The following is a 19,197-nucleotide window of genomic DNA, read 5'->3' as shown; positions in this document are numbered from 1 at the left end:
TGAAGACTGTTTCTCTATCTTTGCTGTATTGCCTCTGGGAAAACTCCTTGATGTCTCTATGCCAATCCATGCCAGCCCTGACTTTGCTTATTTCAGCCCTCTGTCCCCTGGATCCTCCCTGGATGATTTTAGTAGGATATTCCATGCTAACTCAAATGCTGTATGACTAAAGCTGATTTTCTACCGAAATCAGCCGTCTCTTGCCTTCTCTGTTAATTACAAACCACCTTCTGTTTTCTAAGATGATTTATTTTATACAGTGTTCTGTCTGCATGTATGTATGTGCACATGTATGTACTTGATGCTCAGGGAGGCCGGAGGAGGAATGTCCAATCCCTGGAACCGGAGTTACAGACAGACAGAAGCCACCATGTGGTGTTGGGAATCAAACTCGGTCATCTGCAAGAGCAACAAATGCTCTAACTGCGGCGTCGTCTCTCCAGACACGTTTTTCTCTTCTCCTCTCCTCTCCTCCCCTCCCCTCCCCTCCCCTCTTCCTTTTGCTGTGTGTGTGTGTGGGGGGGGGGGTATGTGTGCTATAAGTTTCAGTTATGTCCCTATATCCCACCCATAAGCCCTAGCAATGGCCTCTTACTGGTAACTGCTTGCAGTCACACAACCTAGCAATACTACATCACAAAAACCCTGCTTCAAAACCTCAGAGACAGCTGAGCATGGTGGGCCATACCTTTAATCCTAGCACTGGAGAAGCAGAAGCAGGCAAATTGCTGTGAGCTCCAGGCCAGCAAGGTATACACACTGAGACCCTGTCTCCAAAAATCAGCAGCAACAACTGAACAAAAACTCCCCAAACAAACCACCCAGATCTCAGGGATACCGACGGCTCCCAGTCACCCTAATTTCTAACTTCAGCACTGTTTATTTGTGGAATGTGGAGTTGGACTTAGGGCTTCTTCCAGCACCCTAGGTGTAGCTGTGTAAAAGCATCACCTGTCAACAAAAAGCTGATGGCCAATAGGCTGAGGCAGGATTAGAAGGTGGGACATTCAGTGGGGGATGGGGGAGGTACACTCTGGGAAGTAATCAGGTGCAGGAGAATTCACCATCCCAACATCCCCACTTGGAGGAAGCTGGATGCATGAAACTGAGGAGAGGTAACCAGCCACATGCCAAGGTATGAACAGGTTAACTGAGTTATGAGCTAGCTGGGGAACAGGCCTAGCTTAAGGCCTAGGCATTCATTCCTAAGTAAAGAAGCCTCTGTGTAATTATTGGAGAAGTGGGGTGGACATAGAGACGCTAACTGGTTACACTGGGCACATGCTCTAGTACTGAGCTATCTCCAGCCTCTTTTACTTAAAAAAAAAAAAAAAAGTCTATTATAGCCAGGCACTCAGGAGGCAGAGGCAGGAGGATCTCTGAGTTTGAGGCCAGCCTGGTGCACAAAGGGAATTCCAGGACAGCGAGACCCTGTCTTGAGAAAACAAAACCAACCAACCAAAGTTTATTGGGACTGAATGTGTGTGAATGCGTGGCGCTGTAAGAAAACTTTGTGGAGTCAGTTCTCTTCCACCTCTGTGTGGGGTCTGGGAACCAAGCTCAGGTGGCCAGGCTTAAGCTGCAAGGACCTTTCCCTGCTAAGCCACTACACCAGCCTTTTAAAAAATAAATATTAAAAAAATTTTTTCTGACACAGGCTCTCACTAAGTTATCTAGGCTGCAGGCTCCCCTAAACTCGTGATCCTCCTGCCTCAGCTTCACAAGTATCTGCAGTTTCACGTTGTGTATTCACATTTTATGCTGATTAGTTTTATGTCAACTCGACACAAGTCATCAGAGAGGAGGAGCCTCAGCTGAGAAAACACCTCCCTAAGATCTGGCCGCAGACAAGCCTGAGGGGCATTTTCTTAACTAGTGATTGACTGAGACCTAGCCTATTGGGTAAGCAAATAAACCCTTTCCTCCCCAAGTTGTTTTGTTCCATGGTGTTTAATCATATGATAACCCCGACGAAAACATATTTACTTCTTTGTGTGTGAGAGGTGGCGAATTACGCATGTACATGTATGGAGGTCAGAGGACAACTTGTGGAATTTATTCTCTTCTTCATCTATGTGGGTCCTGGGAACCAAACTCAGGGGTGGCAAGTGCCTTACCTACTGAGCCACCCTGCCAGCCATAAATCTCAAATTTAAGGGCGGTTTTCTGCACTACATTTCTAGCCAATGCCCTCTTGTCCCCACCTTTCCCCTCAGTTAAAACAGACCTGTGTGGTTTACCCAGACATGCTCTAGGTCTTTCATAGCTGTCCACGGGGCCTTGTCAGCTCCTTTTGTGTGGAATAGCTCCCCGAAGAATCTCTACAAAAGGGCTGGAGAGATGGTTTAGCAGTTAAGAGCACTGACTGTTCTTCAAGGTCCTGAGTTCAATTCCCAGCAACCACACGGTGGCTCACAACCATCTGTAATGGGATCTGACGCTCTCTTCTGGTGTGTCTGAAGACAGCTATAGTATACTCATCTACATAAGATAAATCTTAAAAAAAAAAAATTCTTTTCTTCAAAATTTAGTTAAGTGTCTCCTTCAGACCACAGTGGCATGTAGGGCTTAGACTCCCTTTTGGCAGGTTACTATATATGCTGAATATCAGACCTTATGTTTTGTATTGTTTGTCTTTGGAAATCTGATAATGTACTCTCCTCTATACTTCATATACTCAAAGTGTTTTCATGTATATGTTTGTAGATATGTGTGTGCTGGGTGCCTGCAGGGGGCAGCACAGCACCCCCTGGAACTGGAGTTGGGGAGTTGTGAGCCATCATGGGGTGCTGGGAACTGAACCTGTGTCCTCTGCAAGAGCGACAGGTACACTGAGCTGCTGAGCCGGCCCTGCAGCCCCACATACTTTATAGCTTGTGTCTGGCCAACAGTTAGCGAGTGACCTTCAGCAGCCTTTCACAGTGTCCCTGCTTCCTCACCCAGACACGCTGCGGACAGAGTACCAAGTGCGCTCACTTCCTCTTCTGGCCATTTCCATGGCTTCAGGGATGCTACACATCTCAGGGATGCACAGCGTGTGCGTTAGCTTCCGGGCCATCTCCCAGCTCCTTCCTGTAGATTATATTACTCCTTTCCGCCTTCCTAGGTGCTGAAGTCTGAACCTCGGGCCTTACAGATGCTAGGCAAGCACTCTAACACATCTCCCTTACCATTATTTTGCTGAGCCATTCGTCACTGTTGGCACTTGTGTGCCATGGTGAACACAGAGGACAGTTCAGTGACACCGTTCTCTCCTTCTACCTTTACGTGGGTTTTGAGCAATGGACTCAGGCTGTCGGGCCTGTGTGCCATCCAGCTGGCAGACCCAGTCCACTCTGCTGCCCAGGCCGGGCTTCGGCTTACTTACGATCCTGTTGTTTCAGCCTTGGGGTTTCTAGGATTGCAGTGTTTCATGCCCTGTGTAAGTTAAGGCACGGTGGCGGCACTGGTAGAAGATCTGGGGACCCCAGAGTGAGGCAGTGGGTCTAATGCCTCTCCTGCCGCTTCCCCGGCACTTCAGGCTGTGTGGAGCTAGTCTTTTTGAGATACAGTCTAAGTAATGAAGTACTGTATCTACTGTAGCTTTGTCACCTCTGCCTGAATGGTGACAGGTCCAGTGATCCCATCTAGTTATACAGTCTAATCCATCCATAGGGTCATGTTTACGCCATCAGATGCCGTCTCTAGCCTAGACGCCGCTCCGATTTCCATGTGTAATACTTGCTTGGCATCTAGTGTGGCTGGGTGCCTGCACAGGGACACCCTGGACCCACCAGGCACAAGCTGAGCTGCCCCACAGCAAGCCTTCCCCTCTTGGGGCCTCTCTCCCTTTATCTGATTTCTGCTTTAAGACAAGGTCTCACTATCTAGCCTTGGCTGGCCTCAGACTCAGAGAACCATCTGCCTCTGCTTCTGCCTCTGCCTCCCAAGGGCTGGGATCTCAAAGGCCTGCTCCACCATGCCTGGCCACTTCCACATTTCAGACTGCAACTTTTCTGTTTCTCAGAACTAAAACCCTGCCATGGTCTCTAACTTCCTTCCCTGAATCAGCAAATTCTGTAGGTCCTACCCTGAAAGTAAATCAAGATTCTGCCCACATCTCTTCACCTCTAGTGCTTCCCCGGGTCAAGGCTCCATTTTAATTAGTCACCTTCCGAGTGGCATCCCTGCGGCTACTGCAGCATCCAGAGGATTCAGTCGTGAGTCAGATAGTGATGCTATCCAGTCAGTCATATGCTGGAAACCCTGCGATGGCTAATCCCAGGGCAAAGTCCAACCAGAACATGCAGCGTACCGTCATGCTCTCTGCCCCACTTCTCTCTGACTTGTCTCTTTCCTTGACCTTCACCTATCTGCCCTGGATGTAAACTCCTCCTTTCTGGAATGTTCCAACAGGGCCAGTTTTAGAGCCTTCATATTAAGAGTTCCTGGCCTGGAATGATCTTTCTGTAAGGCTCTTTAGCATTTCAAATATTTAGTAAAATGCCATTTTAACAGTGAGGTCTTCTCTGAGCATCTTACTGTACTGTTTCTCTCCATCCTTGTAACCATCCTAGCCACGCATGCTATACCTCCTGTGCTCTGCCTAATTCTCCTGCTGGCACTCACTGCTCTCTAACATATTGTCTGCCTGTCCGTCCATCCGTCTGTCTTTCTCAGTCTTTGGAGGCAGAGATTGTTGCCTACTTTATTCCTACTGTATATACCACACCAGTCTCAAGCAGTATCCTCTGGATGGTTGAAAACAATACCCTCTCCATAGCCAGTAAGATAATTGTTAAGTGTCCATTACGTGCTAGCAGCAGCACTGCGCTAAGCATTAAGAGGAATATATATGGCAGGATTGCTAGGAACACTGTTTACTCCTAAGGGGTGACTAAGACACTTGCAGGGAGGAAGCGGTAAAGACAACAAAACAGGAAGTGCGTGAAAGATGAGTTCATACACTTGCAGATTTCCCAATGTGAAAATAATCTCAAAAAGACCTTGTTGGGGTGCAGGAGCAACTTGTACAAGGGCTGGAACAGGACCTCAGGACAGAGCCGGTGACCCGGGGGCCACCTGCCACCCTGCCACTTTTGGACTCCTGCTTGAGCAAAGATATCCAGAAACACTCTCTTGCAGTCAGCAACTGCAGCACGGGAAGGGCCGGCTGCTGCCCCAAGGTGCAGCTCCACCCAGCCCAGTGCAACAGTAAGCAGGAGGTGGCCAGGCTCTGCGCTGTGACCGGATTCTGTGACTGGGTTCTGCGTCTGTGACCAGGCTCTGCACTGTGGCCAGGAGTGGTACTCGGGTGAACCTGTCCCTGTCCCAGCTCTAAGTGCCCAGCAAGCTCCGTTTGCCTCCTGACTCCTGGAGCTGCCGGCTGGGCCTAGCGTCTCAAGCCTTCTTTTGCAGAGGGGCCTCTGACAGCTAGTTTAAATACACTAGATAAAGCCCATGAGAAAACATCAGAGTTAGAGAGCTGACAGGCCAGCCTTAACTAGCCTGATGGCATTCCCTTGCTCAGACAATAACTGTAATCTAAAGTAATCCCATGGCAACCAGTCTTATTTTTTTATTTTATTTTTTGGTTCTCCTTGCCCCTGGTTTACGAGGAAAGTAACCTGAAGTGACCATTTTCCATCAGCTCTCCCCAGGTCTTTTCTACTAAAATCTCCCTTCCGGGGCTGGGGAGATGGCCCAGCAGCAAAGGACAAGCATTTGTTCTTCTTGCACAGGACCTGGGTTCAGTTCCCAGAACCCACGTGGTAGTTCACAGCCATTTCTAACTCTAGTTCCAGGGACTCTGATGACTCCTTCTGACCTCAGTGGGCACCACACATGTACATGGTGCATATACATACATGTAGGCAAAACACTTGTGCAAAACAAAAACCTGAAAACAATAAAAAAAAAAAAAACCCACTCTTGCTGTGTTCTCCACTGACACTCTATTTTGTAGAATGAAATCTTCCTTAATCTTCAAAAATGTTTATACTGTATGATTACTGTGCGTAAGCTGTGTGCACGCACGTGTGCTTGTGTGATCCTGCTCACACTTGGGCTTGTGTGGTCCTCAGGAGAAAGCTGGCCATCAGCTCTCTGTCCACCTTGCTCGGATCCCAGGGGTCTCACTCCTGTCTCCGCGCCACCTTGCCAGCCCTTTACAGACTTCCCCTTTATTGTTACTGTGCGAGCTTCCTACTCTCTGAGCCAAAAGTAAAGCCAATTAAACTAAGCCACCGTACTTCAGTTTGACAGACTGCATGGCAAACCAATCACCTTGACCAAACATCAAAAAAGGTATGGTTTGTTTGGTTTTTTAACTTTTTGAGACAGAATCTAGCTATTTAGCTCAGACAAGACTGGAACGCTATATAACTCAAAGTTGTAATCCTCCTGCCTCAGTTGCCCAATGACAGATTACCGGTATATCCTGTCCAGACTTTTTCAGTTCTAACAAACACTGCAATAAAGTCCGCCCATGACACTCTCTGATTCCTAGGTTAAGATGGATGAATGAGGCAGAGGGCTCCTACAAGTTCGTCACTTACAGATACACACAGACAGACAGACAGACAGACAGACAGACACGGACACACACGGACACAGACAAACACAGATACACAGACACACACACACAGTGCTGCTTATGTCTGCGGTAACCGCGGGATGCGTTTTTCAGCCCAGGCAATCCATGACATCCTTTGTGTGTGTGTGTATGTGTGTGTGTGTGTGTGTGTATACACCTTGGGATTGAACCCATGGTCTTGTGTATGTTCCCCAGTTGTTCTAACAGCCCCAACCTCCCCAGTTTTTGTTTTTTAAACAGGGTCTTACTGTGTAGCCTTGGGTGCCCTGGAACTTACTTTGTAGACCAGGCTGGCCTCAACCTCAGAGATCTGCTTGCCTCTGTCTCCTAAGTGCTGAGATTCAGGTCAGGTCACCTGACATCTAGTTCCCTACTCCCCGCCACCTCCACCCCTTTTTTTAAACAGGGGTGATCATGAGAGAGATAGGAAAGAACAAACTCCAGCTTCTGAGGAAGGCACAGCTTCTGCACCTTGCTCTGTTGACTGATTTCTGAGGTTCCCAGACCACTGAGGCGTTTATCTGTACCTTGACTTGAAGCTGCTTATCTCAAGGTTGCGTGCTGCAGGACTTGTTGGTTAGGAAGAAAGTGGAACCACTCAAAGGGACACAGAGATTGGTTGCTGCGGTGGTATTGTTAGTGATATATAAAACCAGGAAGAAAGATAAAGACACAGACAGAGGATACAAAGGGCAGACCAAAGGCTGAACGCTGGCAGATGCCTACATTTAAGGGAGTGGGAGCTAAAGAGCCTGAGAAAGAACCAAGGCCCCAGGAAAACGAGGAGGCAAACCTACTCTACGTGAGGCAAGAAGATCACCTCAGCTAGGGAGAGAGTTCATTCACCTCAATCGTCATGGATACCACTGAGGTGGCCCCACGGGTAACCCGATGAACTGCATGGGATCCCTGTAAGCTCCACATGTGTGCCATGCTACATGAATGCCACGTATATTCATGTACAAAATAGACAGACAGATAGTAAATAATGAAATTATATAAACTGTCATATATCACCCAAGGTAAAAGCCAGTGTGGGGAATTGAACCCTTACAGAGCCTCATGATAAGTTCTTGGCAGCTTGATGGGCAGACAGGATCTGCTGGCCTTGAGGGTGAGCGACAGGTAGCAAGGGAGACTACAAATGAAGTCCTTCAAGGCCTTGCTACTGAGGAAATAAAACATTTTGTTTCTCTTTGTTTTCTAAGTCAGGGTTTCTTTGGAACTCATGCTATAGCCCAGGCTGGTCTAGAACTCTGAAATCCACCTGCCTCTGCCTCCTGAGTACTGGGATTGAAGGCGTGCGCCACCACCGCCTGGCTGAAATGAAACTTTTCTAAGACAGAAGTCCCATCTGTTTCACAGGAGAGGAAAAGTAGGGCAGGAAATGAGCGCCTGAGCCAGGGGGCGGCTTTACTTTGAGAAAAGGGTCTGGGGGGGAGGAGCGTGCCCGACCTTTCCCTGTGGATGGGACAGCATGACATCCAAGTCAGGGACACTCACCTCCAGGGCAACAGGAGAGCACAGGGCAGGAGAAGCAGCAGCCATTCCACAAGACCTCACCCGGAACCCGCTTCTCCCTTGGAGAAGGGGACTAGAAATAGAAGCAGGCTATTTTCTCATTTCCTTCCTTTCTTCTATAGAAGCTGATACTTCAGACAACAGAATCACGTATGGCTGTCACACCTGCCAGGATACACAGCATAGCCCGGGAAGGCAGAGCGACGTGGCTCATTTGTTGCTAGGCTCTCTGTCTATCTATCTATCTATCTATCTATCTATCTATCTATCTATCTATCTATCTATCTATCAATCATCTATGTGTCTATCTATGTAGCTATCAGTTCTCATTGGAGCCCAGGCTGGTCTAGAACTTACCTTAGTGGCCAAACATGACTATGAATTCCTGATTTTCCTGCCTCTATCTTCCAAATGCTGGAATCGAAAGGCATACAACACCACACCCAGCTTGCCTGCCTGCCTGCCTTTTTCTCTCCCTCCCTCCTTGCCTCCCTCCCTCCCTTCCCTCACTTTGACAAGGTCTTGCTATGTAGCAGTGGCTGACCTGGAACTAGTTAGGCCCCTTGGCCTTGCTTCCTGAGTTCTAGGAGTACATTTTATTTTATTTTATTGTGATAGTGTCATGTCTAGGCTAGACCTAGGCTATGTAGCCTAGGCTGGCCTCAAATTGTCAGCCATCCTTCTGCCTCTATCTTCTTTATACTATGTGCTCTTGAACTCATGATAAGTATACATTCAGTTTTCTATCTTCTTTATACTATGTGCTCTTGAACTCATGATAAGTATACATTCAGTTTTCTTTAATTTAAAAAAAAAATTGGGGTGGGGGTTGCAGCAGGGTCTCTCTATGTAGCCCAGGCTGTCCTGGAACTTGCTTTGTAGACAAAGGCTGACCTCAAACTCACAGAGATCTGCCTGCTTCTGCCTCCTGAGTGCACCACCATGCTGAGCCTAATTTTTTTTTTAATTCTGTGTCTGTGTGTGCGGAGTCTGTGGACGTAAGCGCAGGTGCCCATGGAGGCTGGAGCTGGAAGCCTCAGCCCTCTGTGAGAGCAGTGAGCTCCTAACCACTGAACCATTGCTCCAGGCTGGCCTAGAACTCACTAGACAACTACTGCCTGCCTCCAGCTCCTGGGTGCCGGGATTAAGGGCTTGGCCCACTAGGCCTGGCTTTTTCTCTTTGAAAGAACTGACCATTCTCCTGTGTCTGTCTCCTAAATGTTGGCATTGTAGGTGTGTGCCCCACCACCCGTGGACACAAGCACAGATGATACATTCAGATAGGACTTCTTTTCGGTTTGTTTTTGTCAAATATTTTCATACTTTATAAAATTTTAGCCTTTTTTTCTTTACTCTGAAGATCTGTCACTTAAAGTCTTTTATTTCCCCTTTCATTCTTTCACCAACAACGAGAATTCCCCATATAAGAGAAATTATAGAAAAGGCAGACAGACAGACAAGTGAGGCAGAAAGGCCGGATGGACCTGCTGAAGTTTCTAAATGAGTTCCCATTGTGAACCCGGTGCTGGGCTTCAGTGCTGGTCCACTCTATAGCTGCGAGGCTTGTAGACCAGGGGCATTTAAGCAGCATAGCTCATCTCTGGATGTGCTCAACAGATTCCTTTTGATCACCAGATGAAGCCTGCCCAGCAGCCTGGGCGGGGTGCCACCCTAGCTCTGCACTATTGTAACCTTACATATCTTCAGCTGAGTCACAGATTCCTCAAACTGCAGAAACCTTACAGATCAAACCCTTCATTAGGCAGATAAGAAACTGAGCCCCAAAGGGGATGACTGGTGCACTGGTGAACAGAGCGTGGCTCGCGGTAGACCCCGCCCCGCCTGACTCAGTTCTGCTCCTCTTGTCACCAGCCTTGGAACTTGGCAGTGACCTGGGAGTGGTGTCATTGATAAATAACTGTTCCCCTTTAAAATGCCGGCTACATTCCCTGGTCTTTAGACAACAGTCTAAATCCAGCTCTGTTCACATGCACACGCTCATGCATTTTTATGCTTGCTTAACGCCCTGCTTAAATATGTTATAAAAAAAAAATCTTATTTTAGGGTGGATGAAGTGTGGGTGGCACGTGCTGTAGTCCCAGCTAGCTGGGAAGCTCAATGGTCTGAGCCCATGAATTTAAGGTCAGCTTGGGCAACATATATAGTAAATCTTAAAACAGATGATTTCATTTTAATGCTACACATAAGCATCTCCCTGTACTCTGTTCTTCTAGAATGAACGGGTACTCTATTCTGTCTCGACTCTATAGCAATACCCTGGGCTTGAGTATCTTTAGTATCTTTTAACAGTGATAAGGGACTAAGGACTAGGACGAGTGATGGAAAGTGTCCTAAGATGAAGAGCAGAGGGAAGGAGACAGTCTCATGACTACTATGTCGCAGTAGCAGTATCGGGGATTGCCACCACGGCACAGCTGGCCAGCAGCAAGCGAGTTGGTGGTAACTAAGCTACGGCACGTGGCTGGAGATTTGATGATGACTTGTCTTACTCATTTTAGAGACAGGATCTTGGTATGCAGAGCATGCTGGCCTGGAACTTAAGATAAACTAAAGCTATCCCTCAACTCTTAGACTCTGGATCCTCCTGCCTCTCTAGTGCTGGGACTGTGGGATAACTGGTGTGTACCACCACACCCGGTGCTGGGGGATATCCCGAAGATGGAGTGAGGGACAGTGGAAAAGGAAAAGCATTTCTGTGAATTTTAAGACGTATTCCTTAACGCCACAGATAGACAGTGTACCTCTGCAAACTGCAGTGCTTGGGAAGAGAGGCAGGAGGATCAGAAGTTTTAGGACAGCCTTTGACAACAATCCGGGCTACATGAGGCCTGTTTCAGTTTTTAGTTCCTCAATGTATCAAAACAACCTAAACCCTGATTTCCCCACAGCCCCACCAAGAGTGTTTTTTTACTTGCTCCATTGAAGCCAAGTGCTCTTAGGAAGCCAGTCTGTCCACTTCAATGCTAACGGCTAATCCAGAAATGTGGCGGCCTAACCGGTATCAACAAAAGCGGAATGCTAGACCTCCTGAATGAGGAACTTGCTGACTCAGGAGTTAGGGTCTCCCAACACCAGCTTAGTGTAGTACAGGGAAAGCCATCCTGAGTGCCCCCTCAGGAGCACTTCCCAGCTCATCAGATGGCAAAAGCAATGCCTCATGCTTGGTATGCATGGGGCGACACAACATCATCTCTCCATCTCAGCAGAAGAGTGACAACAGACACTTGGTCTGATTTTGAGGCATCACTGAGAGACTGTATCTGCACCCTGGCAAAGGTCAATGTCCCACCTGGCACTATTAATGGGGGCACTGAACCACATTTTAATTCTCTGCAAATTACTAAAGCATGTGGTAGCCAGATTATCTGGACTCTGGAATCCGAGTGGTCCAGTCAAGATTCAGATCTACAACCCGAGAAAGTCACCAGCATTCTTTGTACCTCATCACATCCATTTCTGCACTAGGGAAGATAGCAGCCATCCTGCAGGCCTTCCTGCAGATTAATAGAAAATGCTTGAGCTGCAGAGATAGCTTGGTGGGTAAAGGCCTTGGCTGCACTAGCCTGACGACCTAAGTTCAGTCCCCAGAACCTACCTACAGGTGGCAGGTGACCAGACTCCACAAAATTGTCCTCTGAGCCCCACATGACTGCCATGCACACCCTCCACTAATAATAAACAGAAAAAACTTTCAATGAGGTCGGGTTTTCTCGGCTTTTACTGATTTCAGTTACTAAATGAAATTTTGCCATCAACAATACTGAATGGAGGATTTCAGGAATAAACAAGTCCTAAGATTATCCACCATTGTGAGGAGGGTTGTGAATGAGTCTTGCACAGACACAGACCCTCCAGCCTTTTATGGAGGGATCCGCTCTGGACACGCTGTGCACCTGCTCGTCTCTGGACACCTGGCTGCCACGCAGGCAGATCCACCACCACGTCAGCGTCTGCACACGAGTGTAATCGTCCTTTTACTCAGTCACGGTCCCCCGAGGGAGAGAGCTGTGATGCTAGCAACTCAGACATGCCAGAAAAACCAAGTGCTTCCTTTAGGTGCAAGGCTGTAGGCTTGCTGTCTGTCTGTCTGTCTGCAGCTGTAGCTCTGGTTGGTCTAGAATGCACTATGTAGTCAAGGCTGTCTATAACTAACCCATGGAAAGCCTCCTCCTCCTCCTCCTCCTCCTCCTGTCCGTCTCCCAAGCGCTGGGATTACAGGTGAGAGTCACCATGGGAGGCTGAAAAGAGTTACAGTATAGCCGGGCAGTGGTGGTCTCCAGGACAGCCAGGGCTACACAGAGAAACCCTGTCCCAAAAAGCCAAAAAAAAAAAAAAAAAAAAAAGTTACAGTATAATAAGATGTTTACGCATGCATGCATGTATATATCCAAACTTTGTACGTTATCTACCACATGTATGGCATAATTGTTATCACAGTTCAGTCTTATAATTGCGCCTTTGTTATAAATTATTGCTGATCCCTACTGTGCCTAATTTAGTGATTAAGCCTTATTACCAGAGTGTATGTAGGAAGAGTGGGCACACAGAAGGCTTGGTGGGATTCATTCAGTCTTGGACCGCAACCCTAGAGATTAATATGAGAATATTACACTTTAAACAACTCGAAGGTGTCTTACTCTTAAATACTTAGATATTTCTTATTTCATATTGATGCCCAACGTCTTAAGAACTAGGAAGTCGCCAAGCTGCTTTTAAGTTCCTGGTGGCTGGCCTGCTCACTTTGCAGAATGGTGGGATTTCAGGCACTCACAACCACACTTGCACTGTATTTTGTGGGCTTTAAAAAAGTGTTTGTTAGTTTCTTGCCTGGCTTTTGTTTGTCTGTTGTTAAAGACAGGTTTTTTCCTCTTTGTAGCCGTAGCTGTCCTGAAGCTTGCTCTGTAGACCAGGCCTGATGTCAAACTCAGAGAAATCTGCCTGCTTATGGCTCCCTTTTAAAAAGCTATTTTCTTTTTAAAATTTTAATTATTCTTGTGTGTGTGTGTGTGTGTGGTGTAGGAGGAGGAGGAGGTCAGAGGGGTATCAGATTCCCTGGAGCTGAAGCTACAGGCAGTTCACAACTGCCTGATGTGGGGCCTCTGCAGAAACAGCACTTTTTTTTTTTAAAGTTACTTAATTTTCTTTTTTATTTTTAAACACTTTTAAAAGATTTATTTATTATATATAAGTACACCATTGCTGTCTTCAGACACACCAGACGAGGGCTTCAGATCTCATTACAGATGGTTGTGAGCCACCATGTGATTGCTGGGAATTGAACTCAGGACCTTTGGAAGAGCAGTCAGTGCTCTTAACCACTGAGCTATCTCTCCAGCCCCGTTACTTAATTTCCAATTGCTATTTTAAGAGATTTTTTTTTTTAATTTATTTTCACTGAGGTGTCTGTGTGAATGTACGGATATGTATGTGTGGAGACCTAAGAGGGCATGGATCCCTTGAAGCTGGAGTCACAGATAGTCAAGAAAGAAACCAACTTGGACGCTGGCAACCAAGCATACAGCCTTTGCAAGAGCAGTGTGTACCCAAACCACTGAGTCCGCTCTCCAAAGGGACATTAGCTGTCTAGAGTTTGTTTCTCTTTCCAGTACCACAGGATAAAAATGAGGCAGTGATAACAGCTACCATTTAGTACAAAGGGAACAGATCTCTTTATTAACGTATGTTTGAAGGTGAAACATTACCTCTGTAGAAAGGGACAAGTTCCCCCTTCAGTTTCAGAAAAAGGAACTCGGACTCTGTGTTCCTTTTACAGTTTCTTAGCTGACACCCTCCCTTCCACCTTTCCCCTTTCTTACCTTTTCCTTTAGGAAATATCCCATTTACACTTGAAAGTTAACTAATGAGAACAAAGCAGTTTTAATTCCCAGAGCCCTACCCACACCATAATTTTTCTTTTACAGGGAGGGTCTTGCTGTGTATTCCAGGCTGGCCTCAAACTCACTCTCACTTGCCTGCCTCAGTCTCCTAAGTGCTGGACACACGCACGCGCCAGCATGCCCGCTGAAGGGTAGAATGCAGGTTTAGTCTATAAATAACTATAGACTAACTAAGAGAAATCTTTCTCTTCAAAAAACAAGAAACTTTTATGCAATCCCAGCTTTAACAGTTTACCGAGAGGAGTGGCAGACCCAGGCGTCTTTGTACTGTCGCGGCAAGCAGGCAAGCAGTGTGTGGTGGCTGGGCTGGCTGGGCCTGTGTGTGACTGTGTGACATGCTCTCTCTCTCTCAGTCACTCTTCTCTTCTGGTTGGTAATGCCTGTACTCTGGCCTCAGCTCCCATGTATTCTTGTGAATTCCTTTTACATTCCGAATGCCAATTTCTTTCAAGATTTCTTTCAGGTATCCCACGGGTTGCTTTGTGATGTTCACCAAGTTCTTAAGATTATAGTACTGATGTTTCTCAAAGGCCGAGAACAGCATGTGGAGGACATGTTGTCTGCTTTCCCTCTTCCTTCTTCTTCCTTTCATATTCAATATTGTACTGATGCTTAGCAACAGGCTTGCAATTGGTTGTTACAACTTTGTCCAGCTCTTGTGATAGCCTTACAGGTTTGGAAGATTCTTCTATTTGCAATCTCTTTAATTTCATGTAGTTCTCACTGGCAGCAGGCCGGCATTCCCCTCTCCGCACCACTACTCCTTCCGATGTGTCTGTCCTCCAACACTCTGCAAGACAAATGGATGTTCTCCGGGAGCACTGACTGAAGCTGGTTTCCCAGCGATATCATGAATATTTGCCAGATCCTCGTTCAAAGTAAATGTTACCTCAGTCCTTCCTTGATTCTTGGCAAGCCTCAGTTTCTCAACTTCACCTCTTCCAGGGGCTTTTGCCCATTGCTGGGACAAATATTTAGGAACCTTGACCAGTCACACGCGGGTGTTCTGTTTGGCGCCGGTCAGATCGAGTTCCCCACACTCCACCATGAGTTTGTTGAGTGAGGTGGTGTGCACGCCCAAGCAGTGGCACGGGGCTGAAGGACAGAGAAAGACAGTCCAGAGCCCGCTGCTGGGACAAGCAGACTGCAAAAAGCCGGCGTTGCACACTGAATGGGAACCAGGAACTTAAGACCAGAAGAACAGTAACGGATCAGTAACTCATAGCACATGCTCTTAAACACTGAGCCTCCGCTGTTTGAGTGCTAGGATTAAGGTATGCACCACCATGCCAGGTGCCACTTTTAAAAAACAAAACAAAAGGGCTGAAGAGATGGCTCAGCACTTAAGAGCACTGTCTGCTCTTCCGAAGGTCCTGAGTTCAAATCCCAGCAACCACCTGGTGGCTCACAACCATTTGTAATGAGATCGGATGCCCTCTTCTGGAGTGTCTAAAAACAGTTACTGCGTACTTACATATAATAATAAAAACAAAACAAACACCAAAGACTGTCATGTATAGCCTTCAGGTCTTAAAATAAAATCACCCTCTAGACGACAAATCTGTAGTGTCAGGTGGGGAAGGATGCTGGCTGCCTGTGCCAGCTTTGGGCCTCAGAGAGGCCAGCCGAGAAGACTGCCAGGGCTGTGACTCCCGGGGAAGCCAGCTGGGATGTGGGTGTCGCCTCCCAAGAAAATCCGCAGGGATGACTCGTCCGGACTTTGAAATAAACAGTCACTTCTAGCTCACTGGGCTTAGCATGGGAAGGTCCCACAGAATCATTAGCACGCTTATATGTAGAGTTCCGGTCTCAGTGTGCATCCAGATATCTGAGGCTGGAGCAGCCAGAATTTCAGCAGGCGGGGAGACGGCACTGGGATGCGGGAGTCGAGGGACCCTACAGTCCCTGGACTAATGCTATGTATTTCAGCAGCGAGGGACTGTGGATGGCCAGGATGGAAACACTGGTAGAGCTCATGAGGCCTGAGCTTGCTCTCCCGGGAAAAGGGGTCCTGCGTGGATGGGAGCAAGTCCGCATCCACTTATTCCTCTTCCTCCCACATCCTATCAGGCCCGCCTTTTCTTTCTCTCCGAATTGCTTTGTTCCATTTTCAAAAGATTTACTTTTATTTTCTTAAGTGTGTGTGTGTGACTGTGTGGGGGACTGTTTCTCCGAGTGCAGGTGCTGTGGGCGGCACTGCCCAGCTGCCGGGTGTGAGTGCTGGGAGTTGAACTGGCAGTCTCTGGAAGCGCAAGGAGCATTCTTGGCGGCCCGACAGCACGTTACGGCTCCTCTCACAGAAGTCTACCTAAGGCCTTGTTCGGAGAACGGTCATTTCCGTCTTATCTGCTGTGCTCTGGGCTAGGACCGCTCCAGGCCTGCTTGATGTCTCTGCCCTCTGGTTCACCTGGTTTCTTCCCAACCTTCCCTATACTGCTTCCTTGCCATGACTGGGCCAAACCTGACTGCTGTAGATATAAACAAGGCAGGGACCCATCTTTCTTCAACAGGTGTCTCAGCAAATAAAAAAATGAGCGGTGTGCTGCCCAGCTGCAAAGCTAACGGGAGAAAAAGTCCTTATCAATCTGAGTATCTGTAATTGTTGGATTCTTGCTCTCCTCTGTATGTCTTTAAGAGAAAAAAAAAAAAGAGAGCCAGTGGTGGTGCTGGTGGTACCGTGTGTTCAATCCCAGCACTCAGGAGGCAGAGGCAGGCAGATCTCATGAGTTCAAGGCCAGCCTGGTCTACAGGGTGAGTGTTGCAGAACAGCCAGGGCTATGCAGAGAAACCTTATCTCAAAAATACCAAAAGAAAGAGGAACTGGGTGGTATTATGTACAGGCCTGTAATCATAGCATTAGGGAGGCCGAGGCAGGAGGATTTCTAGTGTAATTCCAGGAGCTTGAGTTCTATAAAAGTATCTTCCAAGAGGGGGGGTCTTCAGTTTGGTTAGCAGAGCGCTTGCCTGCCCTAGACTCAATCCCCAGCACTGCCTAAGATGGCATGACAGCTCATGCCTGTAATTCAGTAAGAGCAGAAGTTCAAGGCCAGCCTTGCCTACACTGTGAGCTCCAGACCAGCCTGAGGAGCTGTGAGATCCTGTTTAAAAGGAAAACAAAAGGCACAACAGACAAATATGAACAAACTATGGACTTTCAGAAAGCAAACACTCAAACAACACTTTAGGCTGGAGAGATAGCTCAGCAGTTAGGAGTGTTTGCCGATCTAGTAGAAGAGCCAAGTTTGGTTCCCAGAACTGGTACCAGGTGGCTCACGACCACCCAGGACACCAGCTCCAATGGGTCCTCTACCATCTTCCGGCCTCCGTGGCACCTGCATGCTGCTAAAAACATGCACGTAAGAGACGGCTCCGTGGTTAAGAACACTGGCTGGCTGTTCTTCCAGAGGATCCTGGTTCAATTCCCAGCACCCACATGGCAGCTCAGCTCACAACTGTCTGTAACTCCAGGTTCAGGGGTTCAGAAACCTTTACACAGACATCCATGCAGGCAAACCACCAAAGCACATGAAATAAAATAAATAATTTAAACTATGCATATAAATAAAAAGTTAAAAAAATATCTTGGGCAGATGAGATGGCACAGAAGGCAAAGACACACGCAGCCAAGCCCGACGACCTGAGTTCACCCCTCAGGATCCATGTAGTAGAAGGCTCAAGTGACTCTACAAAGCTGCCCTCTGACCCCACAGGGGCCATGGCACCTGTGTGCATATATAAACAAGCATAAATAAACCGAAGTAATTATTTTGTTATTTATTATTATATTAAATAATTTATTATTATTTAATCTTTAAAAAAATATCTGGGGCTGGTGAGTTGGCGCTTGCTGGACAAGCCTGGAGAACCCACAGGGTGGGAACTGACTCCCACACGCCATCCGACTGCCATACCCCTCAGACATTCCATAAGCAAGTGTAAAAAATTAGAGGAAAAAAAAACCCCTTACAATGTATGTAATACTCTCTTTTAAACAAACAGTGGGGATGGCATAGGTGCACATCTGTAGTCCCAGCTCTTGGGAGGCTGAAGCAGGAGGATTTTCCTGAGTTCTGGGACAACTTGAACTGCCTCGAACAACACACATGAAACTGGCCTAATTAAAAGTCAGTGCACACCAGCAGTAGGCATCTTCCCAATTCAATAGTTTCGTCAAATATGTAAGTTTAATGAAAGAGAGTTGGAGATCTTACTAAAGCCTTTAAATACAGGCTTAAGCACATGGGTTAGGAGAATAGCATTCAGGAGAAAATCAGACTTAAAACGTGTGGGACTGGGCCTGCCAGTTTTACCAGATCCTAAGGTGGCATAACGTTCTTTAACCATCGCACTTAAGGACTGCATAGAGGTTAGATGTTGTTTCTTATTCTTATTTCTTTATTCTATTGAGACAGATACTGTTTCATTCTTTTTTTTTGATTAATGAATGAATAATTTATTCCTGTACATTCATTCTATAAATGTATAAGTTTCACTTTGGTACCATACTGTTTCATTCTTACTCCATGAATACATTTTATTAACTGGTTAACATTTTCTCATGTCTCATATAGTAAGGTAAATACAATTTTCAGAGTCATCCCTTCTTTTATTGTATTTTATTTTATGTGTGCAGGGTTTTGCCTGCTGTATGTCTATGTACCACATGTGTACCTGGTACCTGTGGAGACCAGAAGAGTGTGACTCTTATGGGACTGGAGTTACAGTCAGGTGCCAGCCACCATGTGGGTGCTGGGATTGAACCTTGTCCCCTGGAAAAGGAGTCAGTACTCTTTTTTTGGTTTGTCAAGACAGGGTTTCTTTGTGTAATAGAAACCTGGCAGTCTGTGACTCCCTCTATAAACAAGTCTAGCCTTGAACTCACAGATCTGCTTGGAGCCTTCATGGGACTAAAGGTGTGTGCTAACATACCCTGCTGTTCACCCTTCTGAGACAGTCTCAGGTCCTCTAGGTTGACTTTGAACTTGGTGTCTGGCTGAGGACCATGAACCTCTTCTCCTGCCTCTGCTCACAAATGCCAGGGTTACATCAGCTGCTGGAACACATAGACATGTGACACCACGATTGCCTCTATTTTTTTTTTTTTTTTGGACAGGATTTCACCACATGCTCAGAGGCTGGACTAGAACTTGAGGTAATTCTCTGGTCTCAATTTCTTGAGTTCTA

The 19,197-nt window shown here is 46.9% G+C and overlaps 1 protein-coding gene and 1 pseudogene across 1 annotated transcript in view; both read right to left on the bottom strand.

The window, feature by feature from the left end:
• Lpcat3 (lysophosphatidylcholine acyltransferase 3) overlaps positions 1-19,197 on the bottom strand; it is a 41,885-nt gene that overhangs the window by 10,882 nt on the left and 11,806 nt on the right. The window lies entirely within an intron of this gene.
• Positions 13,762-18,401, bottom strand: LOC127679184 (general transcription factor IIF subunit 2-like; annotated as a pseudogene).

Source organism: Apodemus sylvaticus, chromosome 2, assembly GCF_947179515.1.
Source record: "Apodemus sylvaticus chromosome 2, mApoSyl1.1, whole genome shotgun sequence".
In the NCBI taxonomy this organism is placed as follows: domain Eukaryota; kingdom Metazoa; phylum Chordata; class Mammalia; order Rodentia; family Muridae; genus Apodemus; species Apodemus sylvaticus.
Note: the sequence above shows the minus strand (reverse complement) of the source record. Positions and strands in the feature narration are given on the sequence as shown.